The sequence below is a fragment of the Manacus candei genome, unplaced genomic scaffold (genome assembly GCF_025592945.1).
Source record: "Manacus candei isolate 608988 ecotype Guabito, Panama unplaced genomic scaffold, ASM2559294v1 h1tg000088l, whole genome shotgun sequence".
NCBI lineage: Eukaryota > Metazoa > Chordata > Aves > Passeriformes > Pipridae > Manacus > Manacus candei.
The window spans coordinates 9,654,780-9,671,489 of NW_026138136.1; the positions used below are offsets into that span (position 1 = coordinate 9,654,780).

The 16,710-nt window shown below is 38.8% G+C and overlaps 1 protein-coding gene across 9 annotated transcripts in view; it reads right to left on the bottom strand.

Moving 5' to 3' along the window:
* FHOD3 (formin homology 2 domain containing 3) overlaps nucleotides 1-16,710 on the bottom strand; it is a 385,259-nt gene that overhangs the window by 346,359 nt on the left and 22,190 nt on the right. The window lies entirely within an intron of this gene.

Sequence of the window (16,710 nt, forward strand, 5' to 3'; positions counted from 1 at the left end):
GTAGAAGGAACAAGGAGCTTTTTTTGTGAGCTACTGAATTTGCCCTATGAGGAAGGATACAGCCAAGGGACAGCGCAAAATGTGGCAGGCAAAAGTTGGGGTCCTGCAGCAAGGGGGGGAGTACAGTCAACCAAGACATAAATATTTCTGGCATTCTGCTTTTAGGACCAGGCACTAACTGGCCTCAGAGGTTGAATGGAAGACCTTCCTAGACATTGTGGGGGGAGGACTGGAAACCCGTGCCAACTTCCTACAAAGGTACCAAGAGAACCAAGGACCAGAACTGAAAGCAGGAACCTACCTGCAGTGATGCTTAAGAAGCAGGGAGCAATTAATAAACCCTCTTTATTTCTACCTTGTCTTCCCTCATCTTCCAGTTTTACATTAATTTTCCCAGCTATTGTTAAAAAGAGCCAGATTTGACCAAAGTTAGTAAAGAAATTTTCTGGGGTTTTTTTGCAGGGAGCTCATCACACAAGAATCAGGGCCAGCGATCATGCAACTACTCCCAGTTGCTTATAGAATATTTAGTCTGCCTCTTCATCCTGGTTGGGTGGTCTATAACAGATTCCTACCAGGATATCTGCCCTGTTGGCCTTCCCACTGATTCTTATCCGTAAACACTGAACATTACCATTAGGATCAAGACACTTGCTAAGACACAGAGTAACCCCATTGCCCCTCCTTCTGAAGAGTTTATAGCCATCCATTGGAGCACTCCTGACTCGTCCCACCAAGTCTCTGTGGTGGCAACTGTCATAGTTTTCCTGCTGTACAATGGCTTCCAGTTACTTCTGTTTGTTGCCCATGCTGTGGGCATCGGTGTAGATGCACTTCAGCTGGGTAATCAATTCCGCTGCCTTTTCAGGGGAGAAGCTCCAGTTCCTGCATGACCACTCTCAGGCACTTCTGCAGTTTCTAGTACATCGATAACCTTGCACATCCTTGCTGCCACGTGATCTCCATCCCCTACCTCTAACGAGACAACAGACCAAAGGACCTCACTAGCACATTGTCTCTCAAACAGTGGCATGCCACCTCCAGGCTTGTCTTCAGCGATCATGATTTTATCCCCTTCCCCCTGAGAATTTTGTTTAAAGCCCTCCCAACGAGTGAGGCTTGCTAACTCATGTGCAAAGATTCTTTCTGCCCTTTGAGACAGGTGGACCCTGTCTGTTGCCAGCAGGCTCAGTGTCACGTAAATTGACCCATGATCAAAGAACACGGAATGAAGATATTTCATTCCTCTGGATTTAGCAAAAACAAACTGACAGGTTCTTTGCATGCCTCCATCTACCAAAAGGCAACCATGGCAACGTTGGTGTAACCACACATCTGTACTGCAAAGGCTACTTTGGGAAGAGGAGAATATTTAACACCATATTTTACGTGAAAATTCTGACACAGGTGGCTGCTGAGGACACTCTGAAGAGGTGAGCAAGGGTCTGAAACAGCCAATGACTCAAGGAAAGGAAATTACAAGCCTTTATCACGTCCATGGATTTTTCTTTCTGCTCTTTTTAACACTTAGAAAGAAAATCAATTAAAATCTATCCTTGATGAATTACCTCTTTTAACTTCCCATCAAAGTTTTGATTCCCAGTAGCTGTTCAGGAAAAGCATAGTAAGCAGTCACTATTCTTATCCGGCAGTCAATACTCAAACTTAGTCACTCAGTTTCCTGTCACTGATTTATATACGCAAGAAAAGAAGACAAATAGTATATTCTGGATTAGTTACATTTGAAGTACTGTAGAAAAGCTCATTTATAATTAGTGATAGAGTGCAACTTTTGGATTAGTCCACACCACTATGCTTTGCATTGTTTGCAATCTGAAAGAAAAGTTCATCCTCTGAAGAGAGAGGAGGTCATTGTATTTCAAACTTGTTCCATTTTTTTGTTTGTTTGGTTGGTTGGTTGGTTGGTTTGTTTTCTTTTCCTGGGGAAGGAGTAATTGATTAAATAAGGTGACATAAGTTTTTACTCTGATTCCTGGGGACTAAAGAAAGCAAAATCCTGCAAGCACAAGCCCCTGATATAAAGAATAACAACAGTATTGCTACTCTATCTCTTTTCAGTTACAAAGGATATTATTAACCTATACTAATTTAAAATACACTCTTTAGATAAGAAAAACTAAATACTACTCTGGGAAACCTTTTCCAAGTAGTTCAGGGTATATAATGAAATGCTAATTTATTCAAAGTAATGCCAAAAGGCAAACTACTAATTAGATAAATGTTCTGCTTTCACTATGGAGATTAGGAGATTTGCCCACAATTTCCATTTATACTGCACAGTTAGGGAAAAGAAACTCTGCCTCACTAATATCTTGTGACTTCAGTGTATAAAAACCACGATGAGAACAGGAAGCCCTTCATGTAGAAAATAAATAAGAATAGTACATTCTACCTATGTTCATCTCATTTTCATAGTTTCACCTGAACATAGTATCCATTCAGGCTTTAAAGCACTGCACGCTGCATGCTGTATTTGTTAATAGGAGTTAGAGTAATGGGAGAATTGGCAATATCTTCTATTTCCATTACTTAATGCTGAGTCTTGCCAAAAAGTTGGTTTGTTTCTTCTCTTGCATGTGTACACACAAAGATGGAAGGGAGCAAAACAATACTTTTAAAGTTAAGTATTAAGATAATAAACTCTAAAATACTCTTTATATAGGATCACTTAGCTACTCTGCCTCCAAGCTTCACTTGTATATTTTACAGGCAGAATACAAAAAAAAATCCACCTTATGAATTATTTTTAATTACTAAATTGTCTGCCTTTTTCAACACAAAGGACAGCTGATGTTCACTCATTAGGGCTTATTAGTAACAATTCAGGACGTTGGACTCTTCCCTCTGCTCAATGTTAATCCCATGTTTATCTGCTACACATCACTTCTCCTGTCTCTGGAGACCCTCACAAATGGCCTCATCTAGTTCATTCATTACATGCTTTTCCCATTGATTATAACTCACATTAAAATCCTTATTAACAACCATCTTCTCTTAGGAAAATCAAAAGGCAGAATCCATAAAGACAATGTTTCAAAGAACATTTAACTGAGCTGTTTTACACCATCATGAATGAGACAGCTATTCAGCTCTTTAGAAATTACTTTTATTTATTTCACTTTTTTCTTCACAAGTCTGTTTAACCCTTCAGTATTCCTTACTGGTCCCAAAATTCCAATCTGCATTTTGTTGTTATTAAACTGTATAACTCATTTATAGTACTGCCAAGAGGTAAGATTCTCCAAGATCTTTTCAAAACCTTACAAAACTATTTGTTCTAAAAATCTCTTACCACTCCCTTCAAATCATTTATCATTTTTTTCATCACACTTTACTGTATTGCCCATTTGAGCCAAAAGGTTCATACAAGTAATTTATATGCAAGGCATCCTGTAGGCTTTACAGCAATGTTGTATACTTTCCTATAGTCACATTAAAAGAATATTACAGGTATCATGGAATCATGAACAGAAAGACACACCATCAGATGGGATAAATGTAATGCTACTTCTCTGAATCAAAGGCAGGGTTACTCCATCATCAGTCTTCTGCAAAATTTCAGGTTTTCTGATTTTAGCTTAAGCATCAAAAATGATATCACAAGCATCTCTAAAGATATTTTTTAAAAAGTGTGTTCAATTACATTCTTATCTTCTCAAATTAAGTTTCTTGAAAAAATATCCATGGCATATTTTTGAATCCCTATTGATATTTTCAAAATCTCTTGTCTCTACAAAGGGTAGGTCTACCTAGGAGTAGTCTCTTTCATAGGACTGAAGAAACAAAAACACATGTAACAGTCAATAAAACAAGTGTTTCAGTCAGAATCACCAGCTGTGGATAGTCAGAAGGAAGCAAGAAGACTAAGACTGCCTTTATGCAAGTCTTACTTGTTAAAAATGTAGCAAATGTGCTAATTATCATTTTTGGTTTCATACCGACATACTAAGATCTGTACTCTGTCATGAAAAGATAGGTGCTTAGGTCCTGATTCACTGACTTATAGCTGTCTGTTTGGACAAGAGGAGAACCTGGAAAAGGCATCTTAGGTGGCACTGACCTCACTAGCTACTCACTGATTTTTCATAACTGACCAGAAACATAGAAATAGTGAGAGAACCAGATGTTTCTACAAAACAGCCTAAAATGCAGGTAGAGCTACTTAATTAAACCAGTTTTTCTGTAATAAATATTCTAAAACAAAAACAGAGAGATATTTGAACTTTCTCCGACCACAGTTACAGTGGCAACTGGTCCACACTGTCCAAACACTATAGTACCTATGCTGCAACCAAAACAGATACAAATGGAAAACCATAAAAGCATCATGCACATGCAAATCTAAACACCACTATCCCAATAGTTCCATATATATATATATTCTTTTTTTACTATATATGGATGTATATATATATGCATATATATATATGGATATATAGTATGCATGCATTTTAGATATTTTTACCTGCAGTTTTCAAAAAAGTAACAACTGCCTAAATTTGAGAAGCACATCCCTGAACCAAAAGCTGAGCCAGAAGGGAAGACACAGCTTTGTTGGAGAAGCCAGAGCCAAAGAAGTGTACAAAAAGGTCAGAACTTCAGGACAGCATCATTCATTGACTGTAATCTCAACATACTTTTCTCTCCTGCAGATTCCTGCTTCATTCACTTCCAAAACATTTCCAGAAAACAAGACAGGTCACTTACGCTACTGTGCAGGTGTTCTCAGAGCAGAACCATGGTGTGCTTTCAATAAGAATTAAGAATTAAGCAGTATATGAACATACCACTAGTGACTGAATCATAATGTATGTGTCCAAATGAAAAAAAAAAAGCTTGCATGTACAGGTTTTTCTTTTATGTACAATAAATTTGTCTTAAGTGTTGTAATCATCTCCATATCAGTATTTAAGACCAAGGCTATTTTAAAAAATGAAACAGAATGATAGCTACAGCACAATACATTTTATTGATGTCTATGTGTCATTACCACAGTCAGAAACTCTTTAAATAACACTGAAATAGAGTTTTCCCACAGAAAAATGGAAATGTAAGAAAATGTAACAGAAATGTAAGAAAAATTAAGAGGAAGGACATAAAAAGATCATAAGATTGCAAATAATATTTAGGCTGTTACATTTATATTACATTTGTTTAAGTTTCACTCGGAGAAGCTGAGCACAATTCGTTAAGCAAAAATCAAATATGTGAATTAATAGTTAAAATATGAGAACATTTAAAAGTAGAGCATCCAACTCCCTCATCCTTTGCCATTTAAGTCATTACAGAGTGAAACTACACCACACAAGAGAAGAAGGGTGTCCTGTCTTCCATTATAAGCAGAGACAGGGATAGCAAGGTCAGAGCTGCAGAGCTTGATCCTTGCCTTATTTCAATGGTCATCTCCACCTCACCAGCATAGAGAGTCCTCAGCAGCAACATGCCTATCTGCCAGAAAGCTAAAGCAACCCACTCATGCAAGTGTTCCTTACAGGTTGCCACTAAATCAAGACCATAGGGCAGAAGTTCAGTTTGTCATCTTCTGGTTCAGGTAATCAAATCTGGCTAGTAGTGGCTAGCCCCAAAATAATTCACACTACAAGACTATCAAGCTTAAGAAGAGTCAGCAAGTTCAATAGTAGTACACCAGTGATTAATTTTTTCTTATTTCTAGCACTGACCCACAGAAGGAGGTAACACTCATTTTTCTTTATAAAGAAGCCCTTGTTGCTGTGCAACACGAAAGCTTATGATTTCTACTCATTTCAGAGTTGAAGGACATGACCAAAAGGAGCAAGGAACAGCAGGGGACAAAAAAAAGAAGAGCAGTAAGAGAAGATGATGATCAGCCACTTACGTGATGCCAATAAATGACTGCTGATTCAACTAGTTCAGAAACTAGTTGAATATAAATAAATAAATAAGTAAATAAATAAATAAATCTGAGTTCAGTCCTTGTTTTCATCTACTGCCTTTAGCTTCTTACCAGTGAAGAGAAATACCTAGAAACAGGGTGGGGGGGTACAAGGAGAGAAGAACAAAGCAACTCACACATCCATCCCCAGACTGAGTACAGCCAGCAGCTCCTCCTCACACCTCCTCCTCCCCACACACACTTGCACGTGCTCCATGTGCACAACAGTCTCCTCACTCAAGAAGCCCATGAGTACATAATTCAACACAGAGACAACATACACCTTGCTGTGCCAACAGAAATTCACGCGAGTCTGTCTTCTCTTCCTCCAGAAGGCTTTGCTAGATCAGCACACATCCCAAGTGGACTTTCCTTTGGTTTAATATCTCTGCTCCACAGCAGCAGAAGGTTGGAAGAGGTTAAGGAGGGGAGATGCCAGATGCAGTCTCTTGTCTTTTCAAAAAGCACAGCAGAGCCACAAGACATTCTCCTCTTCCCTCTTTGTTCAAAGACCAGAGAGTTGTATTTTTTCAACAAACAATCATGAGAAATGCTCTTCCCTTGCCTCCAACCCCCTACCCTAAGAATCTATTCAGAAGAACGTATTTTGGACAAATCTCTCTAAATGGCATGACCAGCAAAATGAGGGAGGTGATTCTCCTACTCTGCCTTTCTGAGACCCCATCTGGAGTACTGCATCCAGCTCTGGGGTACTCAGCAGAAGATGCAGATCTATTGGAGGGGTCCAGAGGAGGACCATGAAGATGGGGTGAGCTCCAGAGAGCTGGAGCACCTCTCCTATGAAGACAAGCTGAGACAGTTGGAGTTGTTCAGCCTTGAAAAGAGAAGGCTTTGGGGAGACCTCACTGAGGGCTCCCAGTACTTAAAGGGTGCTTAAAAAACAGAGGGAGAGCAGCTTTTTGCATGGGTAGATAGTGATAAGACAAGGGGGCACAGTTTTAAACTAAATGAGGAGAGATTTAAATTAGATATTAGGAAGAAATTCTTTACTCAGAGTAGAGAGGCACTTGAACACGTTTCCCAGAGAATCTGTAGATGTGCCATCCCTGGAAGTGTTCAAAGCCAGGTTGGATGGGACCTTAAGTAACATGATCTAGTGGGTGGCATTGCTGCCCATAGCAGGGGATTGGAACTAGATTATCTTTAAGGTCCTTCTAACCCAAATTAATCTATGATCAATGCAAAGAAGGTGTTACCAAGTCAGCAACCAGGGTGTGCCAAGATATAGCCAATGTCCTCTCTATATTAGCTTCTATTTCAATAAAAGTGGACACCCTTCAAAAATTCATCTTAGGCAGTGATCAAGGATCACACTCATACGACAAAAGGTCCTACAGTATGAGAAGGGAGATACACTTGTTTGCTGGTGTTACTACAAATCACCAAAACCAACTGACTTCGCAGTCACTAGCTGAAAGCACAACCAACGCTCACCAGATTTCCAGTAATTTGAGCTGGAGTCACTGGACAGATTATTTTGTTCATTTGGTTGTTTCCAGAATTACAGAGAAAGGAAATGAGAGAGGCAGAGATTAGCGTAATCCAGTATCAAGCTGCAGAAATGAAAATCCCTCTTCAATTCTAGCTTCTGGCATAGCCTTTGAAAATCCTTATCTTACTGAAATGTTTTAGCTCATCTTTCATTTAAACATTATTGGGTTACAATTGTTCTTATTAGTGATGGTGTGCTCCTTTTTCATTCACAGCATGCTTTGCAGAGTAGGGTTGATGAAAAGCAGTTTCTTTACACTCGGTTTTCCCTTTCTAAATCTAAGGCCTTGTTTCGCTTTACACATCACAAGTCTGACACATTCATTCTCGAGCTGTACAGGTCTTAAACACTCTCTCTTCTGGTTCAGCTGTTTCCAATACAGTGGGAATCCTGTTACCAAGGCCAGCAAGTCTCAGTTTTCCCTTTGCCGTATCCTCCCTTCTTTTCTAAGACCAATTACTCCACAGGAAAAATCAGAAAAAGCAGCTCTTCCTGTTCACGAGCCCAAAAATATTCCATATTACTTAGCAAACTGGTACAAACTGATCAGTGCAAATATTTAATACTGTTTCATTCAAGGCCAAGCTTCACACTGAGAATGAACATGCTATTTTCAGAATGTACCATATTTTAATGTTTTTCAAATTTTATTGCAGATCAGCAGACGCAGGTTTTCTCTACTGGTACATGGTCTGTGGTCCTTCGGTGGTCCTTTAAAATGTAACAAGGTTGCTGTCACTGTTAGTTCTCACAGAGTAATGAAAAATGTGGATGGTCTTATTGCATCTCACAGATCATAGCAAACCCAACATAATATTTATCTGGCTTCAGAGTCACAAGCAACTGCTCTCTTAATAAGACCCTCGGTACTTCCCTTCTCATGTGAGCAGGTGCTATCCAATCTGTGCCATCTTGTCATCATTTTGGGCAACATGAGGGAAAAGGAACAAAGTATCTAGGCCAGGACTGATGCCACTGACCCATCTTGGGAAAAAAGATTGACATTAATGAGATAAAAGGAAAGAAGTAATCTGTATGTAAGTCACATGTTAGTGCCAAAATTAGCAGTGTACACTGAAAACTGCTCTCATCTTCAAGTATGACAGCAACCCAACACACAAGCACTCTATTCATCTAAAAGTCCCTGTGCGCCAAGTAGTTCTATTGCAATTATTTGAAAGAAAACTAATACTTCTTCCTTCATACCTTTTTTCTTTATAAAGATAATTTTGAAACTCAAAGTATTTTCTAAAAACAAAAAAATTCCTTTAAAAATGCAATTAAACCAGTACTTTTATGAGGTCAAAATATTAAAAGTAAGTTCAAGCACAGGCTCTGTATAGGAGGTCATTTGTGGTGATGGCAACTGTGTAACCTTCAGTCATCCACACTCACAGGTCAGCAAGGTTTCTGAACTCTAGCAAACTCACTCTCCCATACTCATTTAGGAAAAAAAAACAACTAATTATTTCCTACATCTTAAACTTTACATTATAACAAGTAATGTAGCATGTAGACTATTCCCAAATTTTTCAGCCCTTGAGGAGTGGATAGCATATCTTGTAGGAGTAGTTATTAATGTAATGCACATCTGATTTATTTTTAGCAGAGTAATTATCATTGTCAAATTAATTCATAAACTTTGTATGCTTTGCAGAGCTTATGGTAGTTGCGCTGGCAGAGCCAAGCCTACACACAAAGTATAATCCAAAGGTTTGCACAATAGGGCGTAGGGCAGTCAGAGCACAATTACTTTAAAAGGAACTGCTATTCTGATATGGAAATGTTGGTATTTTGAAAGTAGCCTGTACTCGTAGTCTGAAACAGCAGCTTTTATCTGTGGCCTAGTAGATACCACAAAATACTCCTAGGGTCAGGTAATACAGTGCATGAAGGGAAACATAAATGCCACATTAGATCCTCAAGAGCCACTGGAAAAATACACTGCCAATAAAAATATTCTGCTGAAATAACAAAGACATTGAAAACAAACACAGAAAGCTGTAATATTAATATTATGGGTTTGACTTAAGAATAATAAAAGGAAGTTCAGAGTTCAAAATTTTGAAACTGCTATTTTAGGGGTCTCTGAAATACAGGCAACACATCACAGAGAACATGTAACGTGTGGATGCCTACCTGTTGCTATTCTCAGACAGTTATGTCACTGACTCTCTCAGTCTTTTGCTTCATGATTCCCTTTAACACAGTGTTCCACAGGCAGCAATTTAGAATTTACTAGAGTATCTGCATCCAAGTGTGACACCGTGGCTTTCAACAGCCACCACACAGGCATTGTTAGAAAGCATATGAATACTCAAAATGTCAATAGCCATGGAAAAGAAAGCCAAATTCATTTAGAGGAGGGTGTTACTGCAATGTTTAATATAAACTAAAAAAAAGCTAAGTGAAAACATTAAAAATAATTGAATTTCTGCTTGTTGGATGGGGAACTAACACAGATTCTTTCCCTCCCACCTAATTCAATAATTTTAAGTTACTTAAATTTGAGCTGACACGCAAACCAAACAGGCAACAGAACTTAGCAAAGTCAAATTTAGAGCATAAAATGCTCCAGCTCTTTAACTAAAAAAAAAAAACACCATTTTTCTCACAGTAAACATAACAAACCTATAGCATGAGAATAACCTAATCTCTGCATCCTCTCATAAATTTTTTGGCACCTCGATTCTTCAAATCCCTTTCTGCACCTGTGTTCAGCTTTTCCTAACTAAGAAGACCAAGAGCTAGCTCTCCTCACCTTCACAGTTAAGGAGATCTTCAGCTGAACAGAAAGGAGAGCGACCATAAGAACAGGATCCTTTATTTGAAGGTATATACAACTTTTTGGCTGATATGCAGGGGATGCCTACAGCTGATATGCTCTCATTACCATTTGGCTGGAATTACTGTGAAGGTATCCAAGGAAATGGAAATAATCTCAAAGAAGGAGATAGGTCAAGAAAAGTGAGAGGAGGAGGAGGGAAAGGATTAGCATCAATGGAGTTATCATCTGAGGAATCTTTTGTTCAGAGTGGGTGTATCTGTGTGTATGAAAAGCACTCAGTTAAAATCTTAGAAATCATTCTTTTAAAGGTAAGCAGTGGTCTAGGAAGGCAAAAATGGTAACTACTTCATGACAATTCCATCTGGCTTCTTTTGTACACCTGTTATTAAATGGAAAACTGAAGTATTTCATATTTGGAAAAGGTTTTTTGAAGTCATGTAGCAGAATGAACCTATAACTTGCAGACTTTTATTCTTAACGCATAACCCTGAGAAAAAGCTTTCTATTAATATCCTCCACTTTGCTTGAGCAGTTAAAAGACACAGGTTAATCTAAGGATTGCACCACTGCTACTCTAACTACATCTGGGACACTTGGGAACAAGTTGCTCACTATTCTATCACAAAACTAAAATACTGGACTACTTCAGAACTACTTGCACCATTTACAGATGTGCAGCAAAGCACACAGTAAGTAATAATGCAATCACTCATCTTCTGCAGTGGTGTTTTCATTGCCATAAGTGGCTAAACACCTACTAGACAATATACCACAAAAGAAAGACACCAACAACTAACCTAATGTGCAGATTGCCTTTCCATCCATATGACCCACATTTGCACTCTTTTAAAAAGAGTGCAGCTAAAATGTCAGTCCTGAGATAAGGTGTACTTAAAATCAAGATTTGATAGAAGAAGTTATTTGCATCCATGAGCAAATATGGAAAAATATGAAAAATCAAAACTAAGGAAAAATGAGAAGGTAGGGACAAGATACCAAGCCATTTGAAAACCTAAAGCAGGGAGGTTTTGGGAAAAACAAGACAGCTGCAGAGGGAGAGGAGTAGGTAGCAGTTCTGAAATAACAGCAATTCTAGTAAAATTCACAAACTTTTGGGGGCAGGGGAGATGTGGAGTTGATGAAAGTCAAAGACTGAGTCAGTAAAAGAAACAGCAAACCCAGGACAAAGTGTCCCATGTTAAACCAAAATTTGGCTCAGAGGCTTCCAATTAAGTGTCAAAAAAATAAAAAATAATAATTAAAAAAAAAATAAATAAAAAAATAATTAAAAAACAAACAAACAAACAAAAAAAAAACAAACCAAAACAAAAAAAAAAAAAAAACAAACAAAAAAAAAAAAAAAAAAAAACAAAAACACAGCAACAACAGCAAATACCAAAACACTAGCACAAACCATGGGTTATGATACAGGAAAACACATTAAACACATTCACATGACGAATTTATGTGAAATATAAAAGAAAATAAAGTAAGGTAGAATTACCAAAGAGAACATCATACACTTGTCAACAGAATCATTTTTCATACACAGCCTGAACCTTGGAGGTTTAAATGAAAACTTTGGTACAATATTCTAATGAGAACAGTCATCAACTCTTCCTAATAGTTAGACTGCCTCTTAAAGGCTTTGTGGTTTCTAAACCAAACATCAGTTGGGATGTCATTAAAAGAGCATGATTAAAGTTTATAAGAATGAAACTCAATATAAGAGCACTGAAAAAATGGTGAAAATATATGTACCCTGCAGACTCTCTTTTTAATGTTGAGATTTTATAAAAGCACAAAGGATCTCAAGTCACATTTTCTACCCCTGAGCAGAATTTATTTGGCACTTGTGCTTCATCATTTATTTTTTTTTAATCATTCATTTCTTCCTTGTTTGATTAGCTGCCAAACAGTTTCAGCCCCCAGCTTCAAAACAGTTGTCTGGACTAGAAAAGGCAAACAAAAAAAACCCTCTGTGTTCGCTAGAATAACATCTGCATAACACTGAAACAAAAAAAACTCACGCTCTTAATGCAGTTACAAGTAAAATAAGTTTGTGGGGAAGGAATGAATACAACACTACCAGCCGTATCTCAACAATGATCATTCCTAGGTTACACTCCGATCACTCTGTTTCAAAGGACATAGAGAAAATAAGTAGAAACAAATGGCTTTAGTAATAAACTCCTGACCTTTTTTCCTTGGTAGTGGACATGCTCTAATGGTACCAGAGAAGACTAGGTGATGCCCTAAGAGAACAAAAAGACTGAAAACGTTTGTGGAAATAGCAGGAGAGGATCACGGTACTCAAGAACAATGACACAAAAAAAGTTAATTATGCTTTTAGCCTGAAAGGAATGCAAAACTGTTTAAAAGGGAACATTCAATAAAGTACATAATGGGCCAATAAAGCTTATAATTAGAGTTCAAAGCTTAGAGATCACATACCATTAAGTATTTCTAGGAATAGGAAGACTAATTTTTCGTAATGAAGAGCAAATTAAACATGTACATTTCAAGACATAAGCCATCCAATATCTATTATTTAACGTGGTCCATTAGGGTGGTCCTCAGTATAGATCATAGAATCATAAAATAGTTTCTGTTGAAAGAGACTGTAAAGATGAACTTAGTTCCAACCCCCTTACCATGGACAGGGACACCTGCTGCACCAGGTTGCTCAAACCCCCATCCAGTCTAGCCTTAAACACTTCCAGGGCAGTGTATCCAAAACTTCTCTGGGCAACCAGTTCCACTGCCTTACCACCCTCACTGTAAAGAATTTCTTCCTAATATCCAATATGAACCTACTCTCTTTCAATTTAAAGCCATTCCTCGTTGTCCTATCACTACAGCACCTTGTAAAAAGTCCCTCTCCACCTTTCTTGTACTCCCTTTAGGTACTGGAAGGCTGCTATAAGGTCTCCCTGCAGGCCTCTCTTCCCCAGCCTGAACAACCCCCCCTCTCTCAGTCTGTCTTCATAGGAGAGGTGCTCCATCCCTCTGATCATCTTTGGGGCCCTCCTTTGCACTCTCTCCAACAGATCCACGTCCTTCTTATGTTGGGGGTCCCAGGGTTGGGACCAGGTGGGGTGTCACGGGAGCAGAGCCTGTCGAGGTCCCTCTAAATGGCATCCCTTCCCCCCAGCATGTTGACCACACAACACACTGGGTGCCGTCGGCAAACTTGCCAACGATGCACTCAATCTGACTATCCATGTCACTGACAAAGATGTTAAACAGTGCTGGTCCCATTGCTGACATTTGAGGAACACCACTTGTCACTGGTCCCCTCTTGGGCACTGAACTGTTGACCACAACAACTGAGCACAACCATGTAGCCAACTCCTTATCCACTAAGTGGTTCATCCATCAAATCTAAGTCTCTCCAGTTTAGAGAACAGGATATTGTACATGACTTTATTGAATGCTTTGCACAAGTATGGGCAGATGATGCTAGCTGCTCTTCCCTCATCCACTAATGTTGGAGCCAGATCACAGAAAGCTACTAAATTTGTCAGGCATGATTTGCCCTTAGTGAAACCATGTTGGTTGTCACTAATCACCTCCTGATTTACCATGTGCCTTAGCATAATTTCCAGGGGGATCTGCTCCATGATCTTTTAGGGCACTGAGGTGAGACTGACTCATATGTAGTTCCCTGGGTGTTTCTTTTTTCCTTTTTTTAAAAATGGAGGCTATGTTTCCCCTTTTCAATTGGTGAAAACTTCACAAGACTGCCACAACTTCTCAGATATGATGGTCAGTGGTTTAGCAACTTCATCACAAGTTCCCTCAGGCCTCATGGATGGATCTCATCAGGTCCCATAGACTTGTGCACCATCAGGTTCCTTAGATGGTCTCAAACCTCATCTTCTACAGCAGGCAGTTCTTCATTCTGTCTGTACCTGCTTTTGCCTTCTGCACTGTGGGTGTTGTGGCTGGAGCACTTGCCAGTTAAGACCAAGGTAAAAAAGTCATCCCACCATGTCTCATGCAAGTGACCGGCTCCTGGCAGGTCTTGACGCTCCCCTGGGATTTCCCCATCTCAGGAAAACTGCCAATGTATGCCATGATCCCCCACTCTGCTGTGGAATCTGCCTGCACTGGAACTGATCACCTCAGTGATCCCTCTAAACCACTCAGTATCACCTGCTGCGGATTGCTCACATTAGTTATCACTTTCTTCTAAGCACAAAAGAACTACAAAGTACCTGTATTTTGCTATAAGCATAGAAACCCAAAAAACCAATACACTTGGTGCCCTTGCTTTCAGTGTTTCCTCCCAACGCCTAAAAAAATCCCATCTGAAAGACCAAAATAAAGTATAAATAGCAGTTTTGATAGGTAAAATGGGTCAAACCCACTAACACTGAACATGGTTTTCTGCAGTACTTGATTGAACTTACAAAAGTGTAGCTAATTGATTCCAAATGGATTTGCCTGCAAAAAAAGATGCTGGGAATGGTCACAGACAGCTACAAGATCTACATTTGTATATGGCACGTTTATGACATGTCATCGTCAGCCAAGTTGGCACTTGTCAGCTTCAGAGCAAACAGCCTCATGTGTGTACTCTAGCCCCCTGTCCAGAAGTTGCAACTTTTACCATAGATCACTTTGACAATCTACCTCACAACAAATGGTTGAGTTTCCTCTCAATGCAATCAGGCATCAGGCTGTCAAAACAGCCCAGGACAAGCTGTCTGGAAGTGCCAAAACCCCCTGTATTATGGAAGAACTAGCCTTTATATAGCTGAGAATTAGTGAGGAAGGGAAAGACACTATTTCGAAGACTAAGTTGTCAAAATTATTTTTGAGAAGCCTACGGCTTCTGGGCAGATCTGGTCCTTAGGGGTACTCTCTCAGGAGCTGGCCTAGACTACACACATCTTTCCATTCCCAATTTAAGTATGTAACATTTTGTACCATAGGTAAGTCATTTGGTTGAGTTCAGATGCTCCTCACAGTTGCATATGCCTGAAGTTGTATGGACTATCGGGTTTAGTATTTCTCGCAAGGTGCAGGAACACTATATTTGCATCTCACAGAACTAGGGACTTCCCAGTGCTGTGATGCAGGACTTCTCTGGGAGATTAAGAAAAAAAAAAATCCTCACTAAACACACTGATTTATGGTTTGGAGTTGAATGAGAATTTAGAGGTGGTTTATGAAGGGAACGTGGCTGCATGTAGACACCTTTAATACTAAAAGTTCAAAAGAGTTTTAAGGTTTTCACATGGAGAAACATGGCCAATACTTGAAGTCTGGAACAAAGCTAGGAGCAAATTTAAAACAGTGGGAAGAATTACACTTCCCACAGCAGAATCAACTCTAAGGTGATTAACCCACAATCACACAGCAAGCTTCTGGCACATTCAGAAAGAGCAAATGTTCTCCCAACCCTTAGATCAAGGCATTCATCACAAGCTCATTCCCCCTTTCCAAACACGGCCTTTTGGTTCTTGCTTTGGTACTTGTTTTGAGACTTTTGAGTCTCAAAAAAAAAAAGTATATGCTTTCTTCTGACACAAGAACTAATTATATAGTACCTTATGCTAAAAAAAGGATAATGTTAACTAATAATGATGAATAAAACAGATTTCCCTTCCAAAAAGTCACTTAAATCTCATTATAAAGTATCTGACAAATAAAATGTGAAACTCACCCCTCTGATAAAAACAGTGTTCATTTTGAGCAACTAGCATGAAGGTGAGAGACAGGCATGTCTCTCACTTTACATATTCTCTCTATGATCACCATACTCTCTCTTCACTGACTTAAAAAGAACAGTAGCACAGCCCTAAAACACAGGAACAAGTAAACAACACATTGAAGAAAAAAAATAGCCATTACTCTCTCACTTCAGTATTGATTTTACTATGAAATACAGCAAGAACTAATTTATTTTCAGTGTGAGCTTAACCACTATTGTACTGCAATAACATAACAGAGCTTTACCTTGGAGCTGTTGCTATTCATCCTTCCAGTTTCATTCACTACGGGCAAATGTCTCACATTGCTCACGCTCTCCAGCAGGAGCTAGCTACAATCAAAACCTCTGAAATATGAAGCACAAAGCTCTGTTTTATTCATGGTGCTTTTGTTTGCCAATTAATTTGAAAGCAATTCTTACAGCGGGAAGAGTAGTGTGCCACATGGTTAAGCTTCCATCTTACATTACGCAGTAAAAAGACAGAGGCATAACCCTTATATAAGAAAAAAATAAGCATATAAACAACTGTACTTTGCAAAGCATCAACATCTTTGGTGCCATTCTGCACTCACAATGTATACACTGCTGTAACTTTATCAGCTCTGCAGGGATGATGTCATCTTCTCTAAGAGCTTGTAAAGTGAAATAAGACACTGGTTCTTTCAACATGCAAGAAGGCCCAATCTTTTTGTTTGGTTTTCATAGAATCATAGAATCATTTAGGTTGGAAAAGATCTTTAAGATAATCAAGT